We start from the raw sequence: 26,737 nt of genomic DNA, 5'->3' as shown, positions 1-26,737 counted from the left end.
CGGATGGTACCAAGGGTCCAGAGGAGGGGAGACTCTCCTCCAGGCCCTGGGTAACATAAACCTGTAAAAAGTAAAACTAAAATAAAAAATAGTGATATACTCACCTTCTGATGGCCCCCGGACACTTTCCCTCCTCTCACCACGCGCTTTCCGCTCAAAGTAATGCTTTACGCGAAACACCGCTGAGGACGTCGCACTGAGAGGGCAACCTCATCAGCGGTGTTTCGCGTAAAGCATTACTGGGACCGGAAGATGCCAGGCACGTGGAGTGGAGATTGGGGGCCGTCGGAAGGTGAGAATATGTAAAAAATAGAATTCAAATAAAAAATAGTTATATACTCACCTTCCGACGGCCCCCGATCTCCACGCCACGCTCCACGCACCCGGCACCTTCCGGTCGCAGTAATGCTTTGGGCTAAGGCCCAGAGATGACTCTTTCCCTCCTCTCACCATGCGCCTTCCGGTCCCAGTAATGCTTTGCGCGAAACACCGCTGATGACGTCGCGCTCTCACGAGAGCGCGACGTCATCAGCGGTGTTTCGCGCAAAGCATTACTGGGACCGTAAGATGCCGGGCGCGTGGAGCGTGGAGTGAAGATCGGGGGCCGTCGGAAGGTGAGTATATCACTATTTTTTATTTTAACAGAGACTCTAGAATACCCGATGCAATAGAATCGGGCCACCATCTAGTATCTTATAATTCTCCTTCATGCTCATAATGACGTGTCTGCTACAGAAGAAACTCAGAATTCTGCTGTTACATAACCACACATAAACCGTAATCCCGCAGAGACAGCAGATTTCGAAAAGCATCAGTCTCATAAAATCCCTGTCAATAACAGGTGGCAGCAATGACATAGATGTTTCTATCTTTCTAAAGACGTGCAGCGCCGTCTACTGGTCATTCTGGAAATTAACATTAAGTACAGTCATGGCCAAAAGTTTTGAGAATGACACAAATATTATATTTTCACATGATCTGCTGGCCTCTGGATTTTATGTGTGTTTGTCAGATGTTTTTATCACATACAGAAATATAATTGCAATCATATTATGAGTAACAAAAGGTTATATTGACAGTTAGAATGAGTTAATGCAGCAAGTCAATATTTGCAGTGTTGACCCTTCTTCTTCAGGACCTCAGCAATTCTCCCTGGCATGCTCTCAATCAACTTCTCGATCAAATCCTGACTGATAGCAGTCCATTCTTGCAAAATCAATGCTTTTATTTTGTCTGAATTTGAAGGTTTTTGTTTGTCCACCCGTCTCTTGATGATTGACCACAAGTTCTCAATGGGATTAAGATCTGGGGAGTTTCCAGGCCATGGTCCCAAAATCTGTATGTTTTGTTCCCTGAGCCATTTAGTTATCACCTTTGCTTTATGGCAAGGTGCTCCATCATGTTGAAAAAGGCATTGTTGATCGCCAAACTGCTCTTGGACGGTTGGGAGAAGTTGCTCTTGGAGGACATTCTGGTACCATTCTTTATTCATGGCTGTGTTTTTAGGCAAGACTGAGAGAGAGCCCATTCCCTTGGCTGAGAAGCAACCCCACACATGAATGGTTTCAGGATGCTTGACAGTTGGCGTGAGACAAGACTGGTGGTAGCGCTCACCTCGTCTTCTCCGAATAAGCCGTTTTCCAGATGTCTCAAACAATCGAAAAGGGGATTCATCAGAGAAAATGTCTTTACCCCAGTCCTCAGCAGTCCATTCCCTGTACCTCTTGCAGAATATCAGTCTGTCCATGATGTTTTTTCTGGAGAGAAGTGGCTTTTTTGCTGCCCTCCTTGAGACCAGGCCTTGCTCCAAGAGTCTCCGCCTCACAGTGCGTGCAGATGCACTCACACCTGCCTGCTGCCATTCCTGAGCAACCTCTGCACTGCTGGTAGCCCGATCCCGCAGCTGAAACACTTTTAAGAGACGGTCCTGGCGCTTGCTGGTCTTTCTTGGGCGCCCTGGAGCCTTTTTGGCAACAAGGGAACCTCTCTCCTTGAAGTTCTTGATGATGCGATAGATTGTTGACTGAGGTGCAATCTTTCTAGCTGCGATACTCTTCTCTGTTAGGCCATTTTTGTGCAGTGCAATGATGACTGCACGTGTTTCTTTAGAGATCACCATGGTTAACAGAAGAGAAACAATGATGCCAAGCACGAGCCTCCTTTTAAAGTGTCCAGTGGTGTCATTCTTACTTAATCATGACAGATTGATCTCCAGCCCTGTCCTCATCAACACCCACACCTGTGTTAATGGAGCAATCACTGAAACGATGTTAGCTGGTCCTTTTAAGGCAGGGCTGCAATGATGTTGAAATGTGTTTTGGGGGATAAAGTTCATTTTCTAGGCAAATATTGACTTTGCAAGTAATTGCTGTTAAGCTGATCACTCTTTATAACATTCTGGAGTATATGCAAATTGCCATTAGAAAAATGAAGCAGTAGACTTTGTAAAAATTAATATTTGTGTCATTCTCAAAACTTTTGGCCATGACTGTAGTGGTATTTGAATGAAACCCAAAATCTCATTCTAGATGTCAGTGTACATTTTCAGCATCACGGCGTCACGGTGCTGAGCCTCCATGTGAATCCTGTCATAGTGTTCTACAGTATGGTGCATGCGCCATTTCTACTTTAGGCTTATTAGGGGCAGATTAGCAGTTTTTCTCCCTGGGAAATTTCATGGAATTACTGGGAGAAGCATTTTTGCCCCCAAAGACGAAGCTAAATAATTGTTACAGGAAAATCAGATAGTTGAACAAGCCACAACAACAAGTGAGAACAAATAATCTCCAGGAATATCTCTGTATCTGATAACTGCATTATTACTGTGTGATTTATCGGTAGCCGCCAGCATGATGAATAATGGGGCTCATCACTAGCATGATGAATAATGGGGCTCACCACTAGCATGATGAATAATGGGGTACATCACTAGTACGATGAATAATGGGGCTCATCACTAGCATGATGAATAATGGGGCTCATCACTAGCATGATGAATAATGGGGCTCATCACTAGCATGATGAATAATGGGGCTCATCACTAGCATGATGAATAATGAGGCTCACCACTAACATGATGAATAATGGGGCTCATCACTAGCTTGATGAATAATGGGGCTCATCACTAGCATGATGAATAATGGGGCTCACCACTAACATGATAAATAATGGGGCTCACCACTAGCATGATGAATAATGGGGTTCATCACTAGCATTATGAATAATGGGGCTCATCACTAGCATGATGAATAATGGGGCTCATCACTAGCATGACGAATAATGGGGCTCATCACTAGCATGATGAATAATGGGGCTCATCACTAGCAGGATGAATAATGGGGCTCATCACTAGCATGATGAATAATGGGGCTCATCACTAGCAGGATGAATAATGGGGCTTATCAATAGCATCTATTATATACTTACCTAAAATTGTCCATCAACCACTTCCGTCTGGATGTCCTCGAATCCCACAATCCACTGCGCTGCATCGGTGGTACCAGGCCCATGCACAGTACCACCAGCGGGACACCACCGGGACACCCGCCGCCGGACCCCCGCTGCCGGACCCTTGCCGGGACACCCGCCGTGACACCTGCCGCCGGACCCCCTCTGGGACACCCGCCGCTGGACCCCCGCCGCATCCCGCAGCTGCCTGCCCACCCAACTCTGTGCAGTCACAGCCGGCAGGAAAGACCGCAGCTTGCGGCCTGTGCTGGAGATGGGGTGTCGGCGCCCTCTGTGGGCAGGCAGCCGCGGGACACACACACACACGAATGTACACACACACACACATACATACATGTACTCACATATATACACACATGTACTCACATATATGCACACATAGACATGCATACATATACACACAGTATAATGTCCCCACACGCACTTATACATGCACTTACACACAAACACACGCATACACAGACACATACATACACAGAGTATAATGTCCCCACTTACACACAAACATGCACATACACACACGCATATATATACATGCAGATACACACATACGCATACACACAGTGTAATGTCCCCACACACACATTCATGTGCACGCACATACACACATGCAAGCACGTATATACAAACAAACGCACATGCATACACACAGTATAATGAACCCACACACACGCCCGTGCATACACACACGCAGATATACACATGTAGATACACACGCACATACAAACACGCATGTACATACAGTGTAATGTTCACACATGCACGCACATACACACATGCAGGCACGCACATACACACAAACACGCATACACACAGTATAATGTCTCTACATACTCATACACACGCACATGCATGCACATATACACACACGCAATCATGCACAAACACATGCAAGCACAACATACGCACATAAACACGCAAGCGCATACACGCCCATGTGCATACCAGCACGCAGATACACACGCAAGCACATACACAGAGTATAATACAGTGCCTTGCAAAAGTATTTGGCCCCCTGGAACTTTTCAACCTTTTCCCACATATCATGCTTCAAACAAAGATACCAAATGTAATTTTTGGTGAAGAATCAATAAGTGGGACACAATTGTGAAGTTGAATGAAATTTACTGGTTATTTTAAATTTTTGTGGTTAGTCAAAAACTGAAAAGTGGGGCGTGCAATATTATTCAGCCCCTTTACTTTCAGTGCAGCAAAATCACTCCAGAAGTTCATTGTGGATCTCTGAATGATCCAATGTTGTCCTAAATGACTAATGATGATAAATATAATCCACCTATGTGTAATCAAGTCTCAGTATAAATTCACCTGCTCTGTGATAATCTCAGGGTTCTGTTTGAAGCACAGAGAGCATCATGAAGACCAAGGAACACAACAGGCAGGTCCATCATACTGTTGTGAAGAAGTTTAAAGCCGGATTTGGATACAAAATGATTTCCACAACTTTAAACATCCCAAGGAGCACTGTGCAAGCGATCATATTGACATGGAAGGAGTATCATACCACTGCAAATCTACCAAGACCCGGCCGTCCCTCTAAACTTTCATCTCAAACAAGGAGAAGACTGATCAGAGATGCAGCCAAGAGGCCCATGATCACTCTGGATGACCTGCAGAGATCTACAGCTGAGGTGGGACAGTCTGTCCATAGGACAACAATCAGTCGTACACTGCACAAATCTGGCCTTTATGGACGAGTGGCAAGAAGAAAGCCATTTCTCAAAGATATCCATAAAAAGTGTCATTTATAGTTTGCAACAAGCCACCTGGGAGATGCACCAAACATGTGGAAGAAGGTGCTCTGGTCAGATGAAACCAAAATCGAACTTTTTGGCAACAATGCCAAACGATATGTTTGGCGTAAAGGCAACACAGCTCATCACCCTGAATACACCATCCCCACTGTCAAACATTGTGGTGGCAGCATCATGATTTGGGCCTGCTTTTCTTCAGCAGGGACAGGGAAGATGGTTAAAGTTGATGGGAAGATGAATGGAGCCAAATACAGGACCATTCTTGAAGAAAACCTGTTGGTGTCTGAAAAAGACCTGAGACTGGGACGGAGATTTGTTTTCCAACAAGACAATTATCCCAAACAAAAAGCAAAATCTACAATGGAATGGTTCACAAATAAACGTATCCAGGTGTTAGAATGGCCAAGTCAAAGTCCAGACATGAATCCAATCGAGAATCTGTGGAAAGAGCTGAAAACTGCTGTTCACAAACGATCTCCATCAAACCTCACTGAGCTCGAGCTGTTTGCCAAGGAAGAATGGGCAAGAATTTCAGTCTCTCGATGTACAAAACTGATAGAGACATACCTCAACCAACTTGCAGTTGTAATCGCAGCAAAAGGTGGCACAACAAAGTATTAAGTTAAAGGAGCTGAATAATATTGCACACCACACTTTTCAGTTTTTGAATTTCCACAAAAATTTAAATTAACCAATAAATTTCGTTCAACTTCACAATTGTGTTCCACTTGCTGTTCATTCTTCACCAAAAATTTACATTTGGTATCTTTAGGTTGAAAAGGTTGAAAAGTTCCAGGGGGCCGAATACTTTCGCAAGGCACTGTATCCCCATACACACAAACACACATGCCCGTGCATACACACACAGATACACACGCACTTACAAACACACATATGCACGCGTATACACACAGTATAATGTCCGCATGTACACATATACGCACATACAAGCACGAACATACAAACACATACACACAGTATAATGTCCCCACACACACACAGATACACAGATGCACATAAACACACAAGCATGCACATACACGCATACACAGACACATACATACACACAGTGTAATGTCCGCACACACATACACACAAACATGCAGATACACGCACACATACATACACATGCACACTGTGATAAAACACTCCGGGATCGCCTTTGCTGAAGTCAAAGGTCACGTGCGTTCAGCATGAAACTCAGGCGCACAGCCGGGGTCCAGGTATAACTGACACTGGGTCAGGTTTATTAAAGGTGAAAGCAATGCATAAAGAAAAAAAAACATAAAACAAATCCTTGCCTGTCCGGCACTAACTAAACAAAGTGCAACCTAACTACCAACTGGCGGGCTTCTCCCGTCCAGCCAAACCACAGTTGCAGTGGGCACTGCTTTCACTCACGTGTGTCTCTCACACAGACAGGCTCTCTGTGTTCCCAGGCTGAGACACTTACACAACCACCTGGCATCCTTTTATATCCACCTCCCATTATTCATTAATAACCAGGTGAGATACTGACTAGATTAGGCCACATAGGAAAGGTATCTGGGCGAGATATACCTGCCCTCATCCACTATTCCCACATTATTCTCACATAATCCTCCCCCCTCTGCTCAGACCACTCCAGTCGAGCAATGACACCCGCCAAACAGTGCACTCGGGACAGGGCATCTGCATTCCCCATCTGTGCCCCTGGGCAGTGCTCCACCGTAAAAGTGTAGGCCTGCAGGGCAAGGAACCACCGGGTCACCCGGCTATTCCGTTCCTTGTGCAAGTGCATCCACTTGAGAGGGGCATGGTCAGTGATCAGCCTGATCTTTCGGCCCACCAGGTAAAATTTGAGGGCCTCTAGAGCCCACTTAATGGCTAGGCACTCTTTTTCTATGACTGCATACCTTTGCTCATGTTTATTCAGCTTCCTGCTGAGATAGAGGACTGGGTGTTCCACTTTGTCCCTCACTTGTGAGAGTACGGCCCCGAAACCAGTATCAGAGGCATCCGTTTGTACCACAAACTCGCTGCAGAAGTCCGGAGTCACCAGTACGGGTTGAGAGCAAAGTGCCCGTTTTAGGCTATGGAAGGCTTCTTCAGCCGCTAAACTCCATTTAATCATGATGGAGTCTTTTCCTTTTTTTATAAGATCCGTCAGGGGGGTAGCGATGGCTGCAAAATTGGGTATGAACCAGCGATAATAGCCGGCGATCCCCAGGAAGGCTTGCACCTGCTTCTTGTTGACAGGTTGCGGCCAGTCCTGAACCGCCTGAATCTTATCGAGCTGGGGTTTAACAATACCCCTCCCAATTACATACCCCAAATACCGGGCTTCTTCCAGCCCGATATGACATTTCTTGGGGTTCGCGGTTAGACCTGCCTCCCACAGGTCATCAATCACAGCTTGTACTTTCTGGAGATGAGTCTCCCAGTCCAAGCTGTAAATGACAATGTCGTCCAAATAGGCCGAAGCGTACTGCCTATGTGGCCTCAGGACTCGATCCATCAGTCTCTGGAAGGTCGCCGGTGCCCCGTGCAGTCCAAACGGCATATACACATACTGAAATAAACCTTCCGGTGTAGCAAATGCCGTCTTTTCTCTGGCAGCCTCCGCCAGAGGGATCTGCCAATACCCCTTTGTTAGATCTAGGGTCGTAATATACCGGGCTTTTCCTAACCGATCTATTAACTCGTCGACCCGGGGCATAGGGTAGGCATCAAATTTTGAGACCGCATTCAGTTTCCTGAAGTCATTGCAGAACCGGATTGTGCCGTCCAGTTTAGGAATTAGCACAATCGGGCTGGACCAAGCACTGTGCGATTCCTCAATGACTCCTAACTCTAACATTGCCTTCACTTCTCGGGAAACGGCTTCACAGCGCGCTTTCGGGATTCGGTAGGGTTTTACGTGAACTGTGACACCAGGTTCCATTATGATGTCATGTTTCATTAGCGTAGTCTGCCCGGGTTTTTCTGAGAAAAACATTTGGTTGTGAAGTAGAAACTGCCTGACCTCAGTCTTTTGCCGCTCCGAGAGAGTCTCTGCAACCCGTACCTCCGGTACGGTGTGCGAGCAGACAGGACGGGCCAGCTCCGCTGACAAGGCAGACCGATCTTTCCAGGGTTTTATCTGATTTACATGATAAATCTGTTCAGGTTTCCGTTTACCTGCCTGGTATACTTTGTAGTTTACTTCACCAACTCTTTCCTTATTCTCAAAGGGGCCCTGCCACTTTGCTAGGAACTTACTGTCCACTGTGGGAACCAGGATCAACACCCTATCTCCGGGTGCAAACGTACGGATCTTGGCGCCCCTATCATAGATTCTTTTTTGGGCTCCTTGAGCCTGCATCATGTGTTCTTTGACGATAGGCATAACAGCCGCAATACGGTCCTGCATTGGTGTTACGTGATCTATCACCGTTTTAAACGGTGTGACCTGACCCTCCCAGGTTTCTTTTGCGACGTCTAACAGTCCGCGAGGATGTCAGGCGTGCAATAACTCGAAAGGCGAGAATCCCGTGGAAGACTTGGGTACTTCCCTGATGGAAAAAAGCAAATACGGAAGTAAATAGTCCCAGTTCTTCCCATCCTTGTCTATCACCTTTCTCAGCATCTGCTTCAGAGTTTTATTGAACCGTTCGACCAACCCGTCTGTTTGAGGGTGATACACGGATGTGCGTAACGGTTCGATTTGTAACAACTGGCAGAGCTCCTTCATTACCCTGGACATAAAGGGGGTCCCCTGGTCGGTGAGTATCTGTTTTGGTATACCGACCCGACTAAACACCTGCACCAGTTCCTTGGCAATCGTCTTGGTGGCCGTGTTACGCAAAGGGATGGCCTCCGGGTAACGAGTGGCATAATCCAAGATGACCAGGATATGTTGGTGTCCACGTGCAGACCGTGGAAGGGGCCCAACTAAATCCATCCCAATCCTCTCAAACGGGACCTCAATAATAGGTAGGGGTACCAAAGGGCTACAGAACCGGGGCTTAGGCGCAGAGGCTTGGCAGTCATGACAATATACACGAATATCGTGATGCATGCCTGGCCAAACAAAACAGTGTAATATCCTTTCGGTGGTTTTCTGGACTCCCAGGTGACCTCCCATCACATGTCCGTGGGCCAAGTCCAGCACCTGCCGCCGGTAGGGTTTTGGCACGACTAATAGTTGCACCGTGTCTTCCCCCTTTTTCTCTATCTGATAGAGTAAATCATTCTCCAGGACCATGTAAGGATATGCCAGCCTAGAGCCAGGTTCTACGGGTACCCCATTTATCACTTTTACATTTGTCCTAGCCTGAGAAAGGGTAGGATCCTTGATTTGCTCGCTTTGGAATTCATCTTTCTGAACTTCCAAATCCGGCAAACGGGGAGGTGGACGGCTGTCTGAAAACGGGAACTGCAGGTCATTTCCAGCAGACTCTTCCCCCGAGTCTTCCGGGGGGACCTCTTCCAGGGGTTCGGGACCCACACGCGCCCTGGGAGAAGAATCATGTACACTATTACCCTGGGGTATCAACTGATTCTCCCACAATTGCCAGAAGTGGGGAAAATCCCGGCCCAAGATAACATCATGCAATAACGCAGGGACGAGTCCCACTTTATGTTGCAAAGACCCATAGGAAGTAGTAATGCATATGACCGTGGTGAGGTACGAACAGGTGGCTCCATGCACACACGTTACAGAAAATTTGTCTGATGGTCCAGTCGGGGCTGACACCAGACTGGCCTTCACCAGAGTCACCACACTTCCCGAGTCTAACAATGCCACCACATTTTTGCCATCAACAGTTAAATCACACAAGTGTTTTTCCACATCCTTTTGACCGGCATTCACACTCACTACCCGTGCAACCATAGAGGTGCGGTTTTTAGAGTCTGTGACGTCGCACTGCATGGGTTCAGCAGTGACTGGACAGTTCGCAGCAATGTGGCCCATCTCTTGGCAGCGGAAACACCTAACGGGCCCCCTGCTTAGACCATAGTTCGTTACTCTCGGCCTCGCAGTGCGGGCAGTCCCGTTTTCCTCCCCCACTGTCTTAGGGATTTTTCCTTCTCCCCTACTCCCTGGAACAGTCTTACCGGTTCCACGTGGAGATGATGAAGAACGAGGTGGGGTAGCGTCGTCTCGGAGTCCTTCCGCCACGGAGTAACGTTCAACCAGATCCACCAGTTGATCTGCAGTCGTAGGATTTCCATGGCTTACCCACTTCCTCAGGGCTGGCGGTAGAGCTCTCAGGTACTTGTCCATGACGACTCTCTGGATTATCTCTGGCGCTGTCAACACCTCAGGTTGTAGCCACTTCTTTGTCACGTGGATCAGGTTAAACATCTGTGACCGCGGTGGTTTATCCGGCTGATAAGTCCATTGATGCACTCTCTGTGCACGGACGGCGGTCGTCACTCCCAGTTGGGCCAAGATCTCGGCTTTCAGTTAGTCAAAGTCCTGCGCGGCTTCAGGTTCTAAGTCATAATAAGCCTTTTGGGCTTCACCGGAAAGAAACGGGGCAATCAGGTCGGCCCATCGTGCCTTCGGCTATTTTTCTCGCACCGCCGTCCATTCAAACGTGGTCAGGTATGCTTCGATGTCATCTTCGGTCATCATCTTCTGCCAGTACCGACTCACGTGAATCACTCTCGACTCGGCTTCCAGGTTAACCTCAGGTAAGCTTGCCAGACGCTGCGCCACCTGCTGGAGAAGCGAACGATCGGTAGCTGTCATGTCCACCAACTCCTTCAGCTGGGCCATCATCACCCGACTAGCTTCTTGCTGGACAGCGGTGGACTGTACCAGCGCTTTCATCACGTCCTCCATGCTCATGCTTCTCACGTGATGCCCGCGTTCTCCACCACAATGTGATAAAACACTCCGGGATCGCCTTTGCTGGGGTCAAAGGTCACGTGCGTTCAGCATGAAACTCAGGCGCACAGCCGGGGTCCGGGTATAACTGACACTGGGTCAGGTTTATTAAAGGTGAAAGCAATGCATAAAGAAAAAAAAACATAAAACAAATCCTTGCCTGTCCGGCACTAACTAAACAAAGTGCAACCTAACTACCAACTGGCGGGCTTCTCCCGTCCAGCCAAACCACAGTTGCAGTGGGCACTGCTTTCACGCACGTGTGTCTCTCACACAGACAGGCTCTCTGTGTTCCCAGGCTGAGACACTCACACAACCACCTGGCATCCTTTTATATCCACCTCCCATTATTCATTAGCAAGCAGGTGCGATACTGACCAGACTAGGCCACATAGGAAAGGTATCTGGGCGAGATATACCTGCCCTCATCCACTATTCCCACATGATTCTCACAACACACAAACATGCACATACACACGCAAGCATGCACATACACACCCAGATACATGTGCATACATTCACACATGCACATAAAAATGTACGCACAAACATACAGACACATACATGTACACATATGCATACATACACATGCGCATACATACACGCGCGCATACATGCACATATACACATGCGGTATACATACAAGCATACATGCACACATACGCATTCACACACGGACGCTATCTTTTGACACTCAGGTATACAAAGATGGTGGCCACGTGACACATCACACTGCCCCACTGCAAGATTAAAGGATTACGTCGGACGGGAGCTTGGTGAGATCTAATAAAGTGGATAACGAGGTGTGTCTGTCTATTTTGTATGTTATAAAACATTTCTGTTTTTTTTCCTCCTTTACTGAAAGTTTTGCTAATGACCGGCTGTGATACTGACGGCTGACATTAGCAATACGACTTGATATCAGCTGCCAAAAAAAAGCTGACATCAACCCCTTTATTACCCAGTCTGCCACCGCTACTCGGCAGCTGGAAGAGCGGGGTAACCGTCAGTTTTGGCGTCTCTCATAGAGGTGCCAATTCCGGGGTGGCTTCTGGCTGCAATTTTCATTGTGGGGGGGCCCAGAATGCTTGGGCCTCACCACATTGAGATTTCCAGCCCCCAGCTGTCTGGGTTACCTTGGCTGGCAATAGAAAATATGGCAGAGCCCACACCAATTTTTTTTTTAGTTATTTATTTAAATAAATTAAAAAAAAAAAAAGGCTTCCCTGTATTTTTCATTGCCATTGAAGGTAACACCAGGTAGCGGGAGTTGGCAGCCAGTAGCTGCTTGGTTTACCTGCCCTGGCAAGACAAAATACAGCGAAACCCTACACATTTTTTACCAGGAAATTAAATAGATTGCTAGATTGACACTTTATTATTAACCCCCCCCGCAGAAACAGTTTTTTAATTAAAAATACATTTACTTAAGGTACTGTCACACTTAGCGATATCGCTAGCAATGATATTGCTAGCGATATCGCTGTGTGTGATACTTACCTCTGACCGCTCCCCTGCTGGTTATCGCTGATCACGCGAGAACGTCCTGGACTGTTTCTCGTCGTCAGCTTCCTGCTGGGCTTCCTGTGGAGAGACGAGCGATGCGTGGACGTGGGCGGGAGGACGCAGGATCGCCTAGTGTGACAGGTAAGTAGCGATCCCCGTCCCCAGCGATGTTGCTGGTGAGATCTGCCTGTGTGGCAGCTCACTAGCGACCACTTAGCGATGCACCAGCGATCCTGACCACGTCATATCGCTGGTCGGGATCGCTGGTACATCGCTAAGTGTGACAGTACCTTTACATACATTGGGAGAGAGCACAGTGGGGGAGGAGGGGGGGGAGACAACCGCCACCCCCAACGCCACAGAGCTGCCCCCATCGTGATGTCACTGCAATCCCGATGCGATAGCATCGGGCCCACATTTAATATAATATAAATGACATATTAAATCCAATGTTTTATATATATTTTTCATACTCCATATAGAGTTGGTCTGCATTCCAAAACATCCCTGCACAGAAAGATATTCAATCGCCCAATGATGTCAAAGGATAACATATAACATAGAAGGTATTGTTAAAATCGGGCCATATAAAAACAAGAATATGGGTAGACACCACAATATACAGCAGTCGAATAATCGTAAGAAGGGCACAAAGCTGAGGTTCTCGCTCAAACCTAAGGGTGTGTGCACACGCTGCGGATTCTGCTGCAGATCTGCAGCTGTTTTGGCCCTGCGGATCCGCAGCAGAATTGGCTGCGTTGTACAGTACCATTATATCCTATGGAAAATGGAAACCGCAGTGCAGACGGTGCGGAATTTTCTGCGCGTTTTTTGCTGCGGTTTTCAATCTGCAGAAAGAATTGACATGTCATACTTTTCTGCGGATTCCGCTGCGGTTTGCCATCTCCTCCATTGTATAGATGAAAAACCGCAGGGCAAAACCGTAGGCTAATCCGCACATAAACCATAGGTCTTTTGACCTGCGGATTTACCTGCGGATTTTGCAAAATCCGCGCAAAAAAGTCCACAGCGTGTGCACATAGCCTTATAGTTGAATTGTCTGGAAGGTTCAGATCCACAGAGTCTCCATCTAACCCAACCGCTTAGCTAACTTCCCACCCCTGATATTGATATCCAAGGCATCAATGCCACATATTCTCATCAACAACGTACCGTTATATTGTTGGAAGGCCTTGAAATGACATGATATTGTCTTAAGGGTGGAGGTGTCCGTGTGGGAAGCAGCAGCCTGAATCCCTAGCACATGTTCTCTTATGCGGACCTTTAGTTGCCATGTAGTCAGGCCGACATAGATAAGTCCACAAGGACAGGAGACATAGTATATAACAAATCCAGTGGTACAAGTAATTCATTGTTTAATTTTATAGGTTTTTGTACCATTAGAATTAGAAAAAGAATCACACCTGACCACATTGGGACAGGCTATGCCTCGACCACACGGAACACAACCACCCTCATGTGTAAAGTTATCCAAAAAAGTAGTTACATGCTGTCCCGTATAATGACTACGGGTCAAATGATAACGCAGAGTCCTTGTCCCCACAATTCCCCCATATACAGTATGATGTCCCCCACATTCCCTCGCACACAGTATGAAGCCTTTGCAGCACTCCACACTGACAGTATGATGTCCTCACAGGTCTCTCCATACAGTATGATACCTTCCATATAGTCTGATGCCCCCCACAGTATGATGTCTATCCAACTTCCTCACTCACTAATAGTATTATGTCACCTCACCACATCTCCCTCTGCAGACAGTATCATGCCCTTACAACTCCCCAAAACATATCTCCAAATTTTGAATGATAAGAAAGAGGGACACATGGAGCACCCCCAGGACAGTGGGTTTACTCGGTACTGGTGTCTTAAAGAGATCTGTCGCGGTGGCAGTGACCTAGTCCGTGGCCCTGGGCGTCCATGTAAAATAGGTGGAATGAAGCTGAATAAAGTTTATAGGTAGATAGTTTGTGACGCCACCTGTGGTATCTGGTCAGAAGGGGGACCAGCGCTGCAGTGCAGATCCTCTGGGACATATTGTTAGGAACAGTGGAACACACTAAATAAAAATAATAATAAAATGCGTTCGCCGCTTGGGGTCCACCGTGCAGTAGGTGATATAACCTCTGCTAAGTGGTGGCAGCAGGGCTGCCACTAGGAATTTCGGGGCCCTATACTGGCAAAATTTTCGGGGCCCCCTTGAGACCCCGCCCAGGCTCCACCCCTCAAACTGTTCACAGTCCCACCGCTCTCTCTTGGAAAAACTGCACTTCTCATCAATCACACATTAACAGTTCCCATTACCAGATCACACATCTGGCCAGCAGCTCTTGTTTTGGCCAAAAGATTTTTTAAATCTGCCACCACGACAAGGTAGACTCTTTTGGCCGGGCCCTACTCTACTCTAACCTATTAAACATTTGCTAAAATATCCAATACAATTTAGGGATATTTTTTATTTATTTTTCAATTTTTAAAATGACCAATAATATCACATCCAAAGGGACAAATACCACCGCACCACATATTACCACCACATAGTGACCTATAATACCACATACAAGGAACAAATACAGCCACACCATGACCAGACCTCATATTACTACCATAGTGACCGAATAATATCACATACAAGGAACAAATACCACTGCACCATGACCAGACCACATATTACCACCACATAGTGACCTATAATACCACATACATGGAACAAATACAGCCATACCATGACCAGACCACATATTACCACCACAGAGACAGAATAATAGCACATACAAGGGACAAATACCACCACACCATGTCCCAACCACATATTACCACCACATGGTGACCAATAATACCACATACAAGTAACAAATACAGCCACACCATGACCAGACCACATATTACCACCAGTGACAGAATAATAGCACATACAAGGAATAAATACCACGGCACCATGCCCAGACCACATATTACCACCACATGGTGACTGAATACTACAATATTGATCATTAATAAAAAAACATAATACTATCACCATAAGTGCTATTATACACAGGAGATCTGTACTTAGCATATAGTGTCTGTGTACAGGTAATACAGTGATCACCGTGACATTATGCACAGGACCTCTGTATATAGTGCCAGTGTACAGGTAATACAGTGATCACTGGTGACATTGTACAAAGGCACTCTGTATATAGTGTATAGGTAATACAGTGACCACTGGTGACATTATACACAGGAGCTCTGAATATAGTGTCAGTGTACAGGTAATAAAGTGATCACTGGCAACATTATACACAGGAGCTCTGTATATAGTGTTAGTGTACAGGTAATAAAGTGAACACTGGTGACATTATGCACAGGACATCTGTATATAGTGCCAATGTACAGGTAATACAGTGATCACTGGTGACATTGTACAAAGGAACTCTGTATATAGTGTATAGTGTACAGGTAATACAGTGACCACTGGTGACATTATACACAGGAGCTCTGTATATAGTGTCAGTGCACAAGTAATAAAGAGATCACTGGTGACATTATACACAGGAGCTCTGTATATAGTTTCAGTGTACAGATAACACAGTGATCACTGGTGACATTGTACAAAGGCACTCTGTATATAGTGTATAGTGTCAGTGTACAGGTAACACACTGACTCACCATTGATGCCTCTAGGTGAAGTCCTTCATCTTTGTTTTTCATCTTTCATCCAGCACACACCACCATCATGTCTTCCAGCCAGGGCTCGTCTCTGCAGGAAATGACACAGTTATCTAGAGCTCCGCTTGCAGAACACATTACTTATTTTTTTCCCAACTTCTACATTACACCAGATGGAGAAAAAAAGGCGACATAGTGTCGCTCTGCACAGTAACAGGACCGCCCCCCCATTTAAAACAGTATCCTCAAAAAAATAAAATAAATACATCACTGCAGTAATAATATCCCTTAATTAGCCCCTATGGTAATAATATCCCCCATCCAGACCCCCGTGTGTCTCATTCCTGGCTTCAGCCATATTTTCTCTCATCCTGCCCTCATGAGTATCCATTCTGTCCCCATATGATCTCCCGATCCTGCCCCTTCTACATCGTATCCATCATGCCCCATGATCCTGCACCATGTGTCTCCCATCCTGCCCCCTGTGTCTCACATTCTTCACCGTCCTGTGTCTCACTTTCACATTCTGCCCCCTCCTGTGTCTTACTGTCACATTCTGCACCGTACCTCACATTCTGCCCCTCCTGTGTCTCACTGTCACATTTTGCCCCCTCCTGTGTCCTATTTTCACATTCTGCCCCTTCCTGTGTCTTACTGTCACATTCTGCCCCCGTACCTCACATTCTGCCCCCTCCTATGTCTCACTCTCACATTCTGCCCCCTCCTGTGTCTTAGTGTCACATTCTGCCCCCTTCTGTGTCTTACTGTCACATTCTGCCCCCTCCTCTGTCTCACTGTCACATTCTGCCCCCTCCTGTGTCTTACTGTCACATTCTGCCCCCTTCTGTGTCTTACTGTCACATTATGCCCCCTCCTGTGTCTCACTGTCACATTCTGCCTCCCTCCTGTGTCTTACTGTCACATTCTGCCCCCTCCTGTGTCCTATTTTCACATTCTGCCCCTTCCTGTGTCTTACTGTCACATTCTGCCCCGTGCCTCACATTCTGCCCCCTCCTGTGTCATACTGTCACATTCTGCCCCCTCCTGTGTCTTACTGTCACATTCTGCCCCCCTCCTGTGTCTTACTGTCTCATTCTGCCCCCCTCCTGTGTCTTACTGTCACATTCTGCCCCTCCTGTGTCTTACTGTCACATTCTGCCCCCCATGTCTCACTTTCTGACCCCTCCTGTGTCTCACTGTCACATTCTGCCCCATCCTGTCTTACTGGCACATTCTGCCTCCATGTCTGCATCCTGCCCCCATCATGTCTCGCATTCTGCCCCCTCCTGTGTCTCACTGTCACATTCTGCCCCCTGCTGTGTATTACTGTCACATTCTGCCCCCCATGTCTCACTTTCTGACCCCTCCTGTGTCTCACTGTCACATTCTGCCCCATCCTGTCTTACTGGCACATTCTGCCTCCATGTCTGCATCCTGCCCCCATCATGTCTGCATTCTGACCCATCATGTCTTGCATTATGTCCCATGTCTTGCATTATGCCCTCATCATGTCTGCATTCTGCCCCCATGTCTCGCATTCTGCCCCCACCATGTTCAGCATTCTGCCCCATCATGTCTGCATTTTGCGCCATCATGTCTGCATTCTGCCCTCATCATGTCTGCATTCTGCCCCCATGTCTTGCATTCTGCCCCATCACGTTTGCATTCTGCCCTCATGTCTTGCATTCTGCCCCATCATGTCTGCCTTCTGCCCCCATCATATCTTGCATTCTGCCCCCATCATGTCTGCATTCTGCCCCCATGTCTTGCATTCTGCCCCATCATGTCTGCATTCTGCCCCCATGTCTTGCATTCTGCCCCCATCATGTCTGCATTCTGCCCTATGTGTTGCATTCTGCCCCCATCATGTCTGTATTCTGCCCCTATCATGTCTGCATTCTGCCCCCATGTCTGCATTCTGCCCCCATCATGTCTGCATTCTGCCCCCATCATGTCCAGCATTCTGCCCCATCAGGTCTGCATTTTGCCTCCATCAAGTGTTGCATTCTGCCCCATCATGTCTGCATTCTGCCCCCCATAATGTCCTGCATTCTGCCCCATCATGGCTCGATTTCTGCCCCCATCATGTCTGCATTCTGCCCCCATGTCTGCATTCTGCCCCCATGTCTTGCATTCTGCCCCCATAATGTCTGCATTCTGCCCCCACATCTTGCATTCTGCCCCCATAATGTCTGCATTCTGCCCCATCATGTCTGCATTCTGCCCCCGTCATGTCTTGCATTCTGCCTCATTTCTCCATATTTGCCCCTGTGTGTCTCCAATCCTGCCCCCGAGTCTCCATTCCGCCAGGGAAACATATTGTCCCTTTCAATAATAAAATGAAATAGAATAAAACCTTTTTTCTTACCTGGCCTCGCTCCTGCGTTGAAGATGGAGCTGCAGCTGTGTGAGCTGAGCTGAAAGGACCTGTGGTGATGTCATCATCATGTGATCAGGGGCGGGCTGATCAATGGTGAAGGCCTGTGGTAATGATGACGTCACTACAGGTCCTTCAGCTCTTCTGTAGCTCTGATGTCGGCCGCTGTGGCGGCTCTGCTGATGTGTGCACTGCAGGCCCGGCTGCAGCGCACACTTGACACGCAGCACTTGGGGCCCGATGACTGGAAGCACAGGAGCGGGGGCCCCTTCTGTACTGCTGTTCACGGGGCCCCATACAGCAGGAAGGGCTGTCATGACCTGATGGCGGCCCTGGGTGGCAGGAGCAATATGGCGGAAATGCGCACAGGGTTAAACTTCACCCAGGTGCGCAGAGCAATCTCAGTTAATTCACAGAGATGCCAAATAAGTACAAACACAAATGACTGAGCCTGTTGAGGTCACAGTACTCAGTATAAATACACACACGGTATCAGGTCACAGGAGTAGCCCAAGATGGCGGCACTACGTCCGTCTAGACCTACCGTGTGCGGAGCGTCACAACTGCGGACGCAAAGGGGCTGCCACTGCAGCGCGGCATGGACACTGCAGCTAAACGACAAGGCTAAGGCGTAAGTGCAATGTCGGATGCTAGCAGCTGTGGATGTTGCAGCAGAGGAGCGCTGGCGGTGATTTTAACTCAGTCCCTAACCACATACGTAACATCAGAGGGATGGGGTTTTATAATGAGTCAGTCACCAGAATCATACATCCATCCTCATACACACAGCAGCAAGTAAGTCTATACTAGCGCATGGCGGAACAGCCATGTTCGCCTTTTATAGCAGCCGGGACCTTCCGCAAGCTTCCAGATCTCTGAGATGGACCAATGAGATCTGGAGCGGGACCTGAGCACATGACTCCCGATCTCCAATGGGAAATCGTCTCATGAGCATGCTCAGTAGGAGGACAGAATGACTTAGCCTCAGGAGAGATTTGCTGCAAGGCAATCTCCTCTGCAGTAGATAAACAGCAGGAGACTGCAGAATGTGAGGGTCTGGATTTCTGCGGAGTAAACGCAGAAATCCGACACCTAACACATATGGTATGATGCAGCAGAGTTGGTAAAGCTCTCCACAGGCAGAGCTGTAGTCCCAGGGCAGTAGTAGTGGATGTTAAGGTAGATGATGTGGTGTTTAGTCACAGAGATGTAGCAGTGCTGAAGGGGTTGCAGGAAGAATTCAAAGAACACGACAGAGTGCAGTTTCATTTACCTTTTACTGTGCTTTGTAGGTACAGTCCAGGATTCAGATCACAGATGGTACAGGAGTTGGTCAGCATGGAAGGAACTTGGGAATCTCTCTATGCAGATGGGTTGTGTAGTCTCCTTTCTAGCACTAATCTGAAGTACTTGTAGTTATGAATTGCACTCAAGTTCCTCTTGCTTGCTCTTACTTAGAACTCCACTCTCATGGCAGGCAGCTGTAGCCCTCTCTCTCTGGCTCACACACGCTGCTGCTGTGTTGTCGAGTCTCGGTTGGGAAGAGAGCATTTACAGCTTCTGGTACCTCCGGTTTCTGCTGTGGGACCTGTAGTATCCACACAGCCTTGGACGCCGGGGTCCGGTCAATGCGCTTCAGCTTAGGGGTGAGCTTGACTCCAGCTCCAGTCACCAGCTCATCTCCACATGTCCACACTCTTCCCTCTCTCTGCACCAACTAACTAACTTCCTTCCTCCCAACCACAGAGAGCAGCTCCTCAGCAGTTAGGTTCAGAGCTCCCTCTGCTGGCCTGGAGTAGGAACTGTGCTGTGTGCTGGAACTACCTGATAGAGAGATCCTTCATTGCTTCCAAGCCTGACATCACACTCCCTAGGAGGGAGGTAATGCCACTGTGGTGACCATACTCCTGAGGGGCGCCACACACATCAACAGACAAAATTCTGCTACATCAACACAAACAACTCTGCTACACCAACAAATACACTATTCTGCTAGAACAACACACAAGATTCTGCTACAACAATATACATGCAACTCCGATACACCCAACTTTTCGACACCACACAGCTCTGCTATGTCAACAGAAACAACTCTACTACATCAATACACATAGTTTTGCTACATCAACACACAAACAATATCATCACACACAGAACTCCGTTAAAACAAAGCACAGAACTCTGCTATATCAACACACTGGCTCATCTATATAAAATCACACATACATCTTTGCACATGTCCTGCTCCCTGTTTTCGCTGCCTAGTCACATGACATGAGAATAACACATGGCCGGGAGGACTTGGCAGGGTTTGTATTCTCTACATAAAGTGAACAGTGGACTACGGATCGAATGGATCTTAGCTCCACCATTATATTCATCTGTATCTGCATCCTGCAGCGGACTTTGTGACTTACAGTGTGTACGTAAAGTATTCAGACCCCTTTAAATTTTTCACTCTTTGTTTCATTGCAGCCATTTGGTAAACTCAAAAAAGTAAAAAATTTTTCTCATTAATGTACACTCTGCACCCCATCTTGACTGAAAAAAACAAATGTTGAAATTTTGGTAAATTTATTAAAAAAGAAATACTGAAATATCACATGGTCATAAATATTCAGACCCTTTGCTCAGTATTGAGTAGAAGCACCCTTTTGAGCTAGTACAGCCATGAGTCTTCTTTGGAATGATGCAACAAGTTTTACACACCTGGATTTGGGGATCCTCTGCCATTCTTCCTTGCTGATCCTCTCCAGTTTCGTCAGGTTGGATGGTGAACGTTGGTGGACAGCCATTTTCAGGTCTCTCCAGAGATGATCAATTAGGTTTAGGTCAGGGCTCTGGCTGGGCCAGTTAAAAATGGTCACAGAGTTGTTCTGAAGCCACGCCTTTGTTATTTTAGCTGTGTGCTTAGGGTCATTGTCTTGTTGGAAGGTGTACCTTCGTCCAAGTTTGAGGTCCAGATCACTCTAGAAGAGGTTTTCATCGAGGATATCTCTGTACTTGGCCGCATTCATGTTTCCTTCAATTGCAACCAGTCGTTCTGTCCCTGCAGCTGAAAAACACTCCATAGCATGATGCTGCCACCACGTTTCACTGTTGGGATTGTATTGGGCAGGTGATGAGCAGAGCCTGGTTTTCTCCACATATACCGCTTAGAATTATAACCAAAAAGTTCTATCTTAGTCTCATCAGACCAGAGAATCTTATTTCTCATAGTCTGGGAGTCCTTCATGTGTTTTTAGCAAACTATGCAGGCTTTCATATGTCTTGCACTGAGGAGAGGCTTCCGTCGAGCCACTCTGCCATAAAGGCCCGACTGGTGGAAGGTTGCAATGATAGTTGACTTTGAGGAACTTTCTCCCATCTCTCTACTGCATCTGTGGAGCTCAGCCACAGTGATCTTGAGGTTCTTCTTTACCTCTCTCACGAAGGCTCTTCTCCCACGATTGCTCAGTTTGGCTGGACGGCCAGGTCTGGAAACACTTCTGGTGGTCCCAAACGTCTTCCATTTTATGGAGGCCACTGTGATCTTAGGAACCTTGAGTACTGCAGAAATTCTTTTGTAACCTTGGCCAGATCTGTGCCTTGCCACAATTCTGTCTCTGATCTCCTTGGCCAGTTCCTTTGACCTCATGATTCTCATTTGGTCTGACATGCACTGTGAGGTCTTATATAGACAGGTGTGTGCCTTTACAAATCAAGTCCTATCAGGTTAATTAAACACAGCTGGACTCCAATGAAGGAGTAGAACCATCTCAAGGAGGAACACAAGGAAATGGACATCATGTGACTTAAATATGAGTGTCTGAGCAAAGGGTCTGAATACTGATGACCATATGATATTTCAGTTTTTCTTTTTTAATAAATTTGCAAACATTTCTACATTTCTGAGGGGGGGTTTTCAGTCAAGATGAGGTGCAGCGTGTACATTAATGAGAATAAAATGACCTTTTTTGAATTTTCCAAATGGATGCAATGAAACAAAGGGTAAAAAATTTATAGGGGTCTGAATACGTTCCTTACCCACTGTACTTCCGACCTCGTGTGACATTGGCCCAGCTCTTTCATAGTTGGAAAAGTCTTGCTGGATCAGGGATGTTTGGGTGGTATGCACTTGTGGGTGTGTTTCTTGAAAAGGGTGCCTGCTTTACATGATCATATCCCTTTTACATCCCCCTTTATCGCCCTGGAACCTCAAGCTGCAGCATACATGGCACTGTTCCATAGATGTCCTCGCATTATGCATGTGGATCGGAGCAGGGGGGCAGTGGTCGGACCCCAACAGTCCGTAGATAGATGACAAATGTCACCACAATGCCGCTTTAAAGGAGAATTTGGAGCATGTGTCACCATAATGACATCTTTACTATGATCGACTGCTATAGAAATCCATGTAAAAAATATTCCCTGAGGCCTTAGTGTTTTTGGTACATGTGTTACCCCTTATTTTTGTGAATAGATCACAGACCCATCATAACCAATGAGTCTTTTCATGGCCCTTTTCAAAGACCAATTGTCTGCATTAAATAAAATGGTTTGTATGTGACATTAACCTCTGTTGTATCATGTACTTTATACTACCCATCTAACACTATGTATTACCACGGCTCTCTTCCATACAAGCCGCAATATATTTATAAGCTTTAATGTATGGGTTGCAATAATACTGACATACAGTATAATTTATCATATACTAACCCACATACGAGCTTTGGATATTCACATGCAACAATTTTTTGCGATCTGTGAATTAAACAACTCATTTACCAACTATCGAATGATGAGCATAGTGGTTACGCTAACAGGTCATGTCTAGTGATGGGCGAGTAGCATTGTTGCCCGGATCTCCCCGAGATCCGTGCTCGGAGATTTAGTTTTTGTCGTCTCAGCTGTATGATTTGTGGCTGCTAGACAAGCTGAATACATGTGAGAATTCCCTAATAAACAGGCATTCCTGACATGTATTCAGGCTTTCTAGCAGTCGCAAATCATGCAGCTGAGACGACGAAAACTAAATCTCCGAGCACGCCAAAATAGTCGGAGACCATCCGAGCATGCTCAGGAAAACCCGAGCAACGAGTATACTCACTCATCACTAGTCATGTCACCTATTTTCAATCAATCAGGGATAGGTTGATTCCTCATATTTATATGGGGAACTCATAATTTATAATGTATAATGAGGTTAATGGAAGTATAATAACTTGACCCTTATTATAAGGGACCATGGTCAGGTCTTCCAATGAAGATATATATTCCTAATACTCAGCATATCCTCGGGATCTAGTGGGTCATGACTGTGATTATATACTCAATAGCTGTGATCTTTTATACATCTAATAGATGTATGAAAACCTTTTAGCTAACCAAAATTTTATAGTTATGATAATAAAGGTTACATTTTATTTATTCACACTTTTCCTCTTTCCCTTCCCATTATTAGCAGGAAAAGCTAAGAATTTAGCTTCTTCAAATGAAAAAAAAACAAATGTAACAAGGATTGTAACAACTGACACATGGACCAAAAATGGGTGTAAACAGGAGTGATGACAGTCACTGGAGCCGGTATAGTCATTGGTGAGGTCTTTACGGACCCATACTACAGGGCTACAGGTAATCCCCATGGTGCCATTGGGGGTTTGTAAAAATCTTTGGCAGCAATGCTTCTAGTGGAGAATGTCTGTCATATGGTGCGTGTAGGGACTGAAGGAGCCCATAGACCCCTAGAGCTATTCTCCATTAGAGTCAGTGCTTTCAAGAAGGCCTTGTTAACACATTGCGCTTTTGCTGTGTTTTTCCTCATGTTTTTGCTGCAAAATGAAGGAGCTTTCTGAAATCTCACGGACATGCTGCGCAGATTCGAAGCAGCTGTATATCTGCAGCTTGTCAATACTTTCAGTGTTTTTACAGCATTTTTAATCCATTCAAATGAATAGGAAAAAAAACACAAAATTTGCCCCAATACGTGTATTTTACACAGCATTTTTCCTGCCAGGAGACACAATTTGGGGCAGAAAAGTCGTCTGCAAGAAGAAAAAATTCACATAGACAAGCATTCATCGAAAAAGAACAGCTCCAGGAGACAGACCAAGATCTTCAGAGTGCTTGCTGCATCTCTGAAGGAGATAAATATAAACTCCGCTCTTTATATACCGAGGCTGATACTGCAACAGGAAGGATCGTACACATCACCAAAAGTGGCTTAACAAGAGCTTGTAACTAAGTGTACGTCCCAGCCCATGGAAACCGCCACCCTACGTCAGTGTTTCAATAATTCGATGTTTCGGGCTGACCACAGCTTCCCCTTTCAGCCCTGAGAACAGTGAACTTCCTCATAACCATTAAGAGAATCATCTTGTGCTAATACCTTTTGCTTTAGCTGTAAAAATAACCAAGGAAATGTCAGCTACATAGAGACAGAAAAACCAAAACAGGGTCATAACAACAAAGTGCAAATGTGCGGAAGAACAGTTGTCCTGTGCACAAAAAAGTAGTGTCCACAGAGCCATCCTGTCTTCTATCATTGAGCTACAGTAACATGACGGGGCATCTAACTAGCGGCTCAACTTATAGCCCAATGGGCCCAATGCAAAGTCTCCAACTCAGCCTCCACCACTGGCCTTTAACAGTAACAGTCTTTTCATATGGGGCGCCCGTAGTCTCCTAGCCCCGGTGAGATTGCAACCTTCACTCTTGGCAGCAATTAACTGCGTTTTTTGTTATTTTTTTTGCTGATTTTCAGGTGGATTACTTGCATGAATTGTCTACAGTACGTTGCTAATAAAGTTAGTTTAATTCACCAAAAACACAACAAAAAAGAAGGGGCAAAGGTACACATGACTGTCATTGGGCCAGGAGAGGGGAATAAAGTTTGAATGGGGGTTATGGGATTGGCTCAGGAAGGAGTGGGAGGGGGCAGTAATAGGGAGGTATAAAAAGAAAAGTGGGGGAAAAGCAGGCCATTATTGTGGGGATATTTACAAGAGTCCCACCCACCCTCTTTTTCAGGAAATTGAAGGATTTATTATTGAAATGTATATCTTTTGCTATATTGTATGACTTGGGCTTATGTTGAAAGTCAAAATCTTTTTTGTGAGTGGCAGTGGCTGGGGCGGTGGGGGGGTCCTTGGGGTTGGTGGAATTTACTATTGGGTGGATTTACGGAGATGGTTCCCCTCAGGATGGAATTACTGATATGCCGATCTGGCACTTAGTGGAGCTCTGGACGGGGGTGTACCCTGGGAATCAGTGGTGGTGGTCTTTAACCACTGATTGTGGTGAAGTGCCCCTGAGCTTGGGGTTACGGCTGAGTGTAAAATAATTCTATTAAAATACAATACTTTGTTATACACATGTGGTCAAAATTGTTGGTGCCCCTCGCTTAATGACAGAAAAAGCCACAATGGTCACAGAAATAACTTGAATCTGAATCAGAAATGATGGTACCCCTGAAAATATTGTGACAAAAGGGACATGTTAAATCAAGGTGTCTCCACAAATTAGCATCACAGGTTTCTACAATCTTGGAATCAGTGAGTGGGCCTGTATAGACGGCTACAGATACTCACTGTGCTGTTTGGTGACATGGTGTGTAACACACTCAACAAGGACCAGAGGAAGCGAAGGAAAGAGTTGTCTCAGGAGATTAGAAAAAAAATTGTTAAACATGTTAAAAGTAAAAGTTATAAGACCATCTCCAAGCAGCTTAATGTTCCCGTGACTACGGTTGCACATATTATTCAAAAATTTAAGATCCATGGGACTGTAGCCAACTTCCATGGGTAGGCCCGGGTCCCCTTCTGTGGTCCAGTGGGTCCACATTCCATTACCACCTGGGTCGCACGCCCCACGTCATCGTGGCCTGGCAGCGTGGGATCCCTCTAAGCTAACTTAGTTAGCTGCGTCCCTCCTTCCGACCGTGACAACAATGCAGATACTCTATTTGCAGACACGTGTTTTCAGGTATTTGCCCCTCTTTGGTGCAAAGCAAGAGATCTGATTTTACTGTATGAGAGACCCCTGTCTGGGATCTAATGGGTAACGTCTCTATTTTAACTTTTATCCTAAGTCATGTGACAAGGT

Source organism: Dendrobates tinctorius, unplaced genomic scaffold (assembly GCF_039654945.1).
Source record: "Dendrobates tinctorius isolate UK_male_01 unplaced genomic scaffold, ASM3965494v1 ptg000258l, whole genome shotgun sequence".
Classification (NCBI taxonomy): domain Eukaryota; kingdom Metazoa; phylum Chordata; class Amphibia; order Anura; family Dendrobatidae; genus Dendrobates; species Dendrobates tinctorius.
This window is presented reverse-complemented; position numbering follows the sequence as displayed.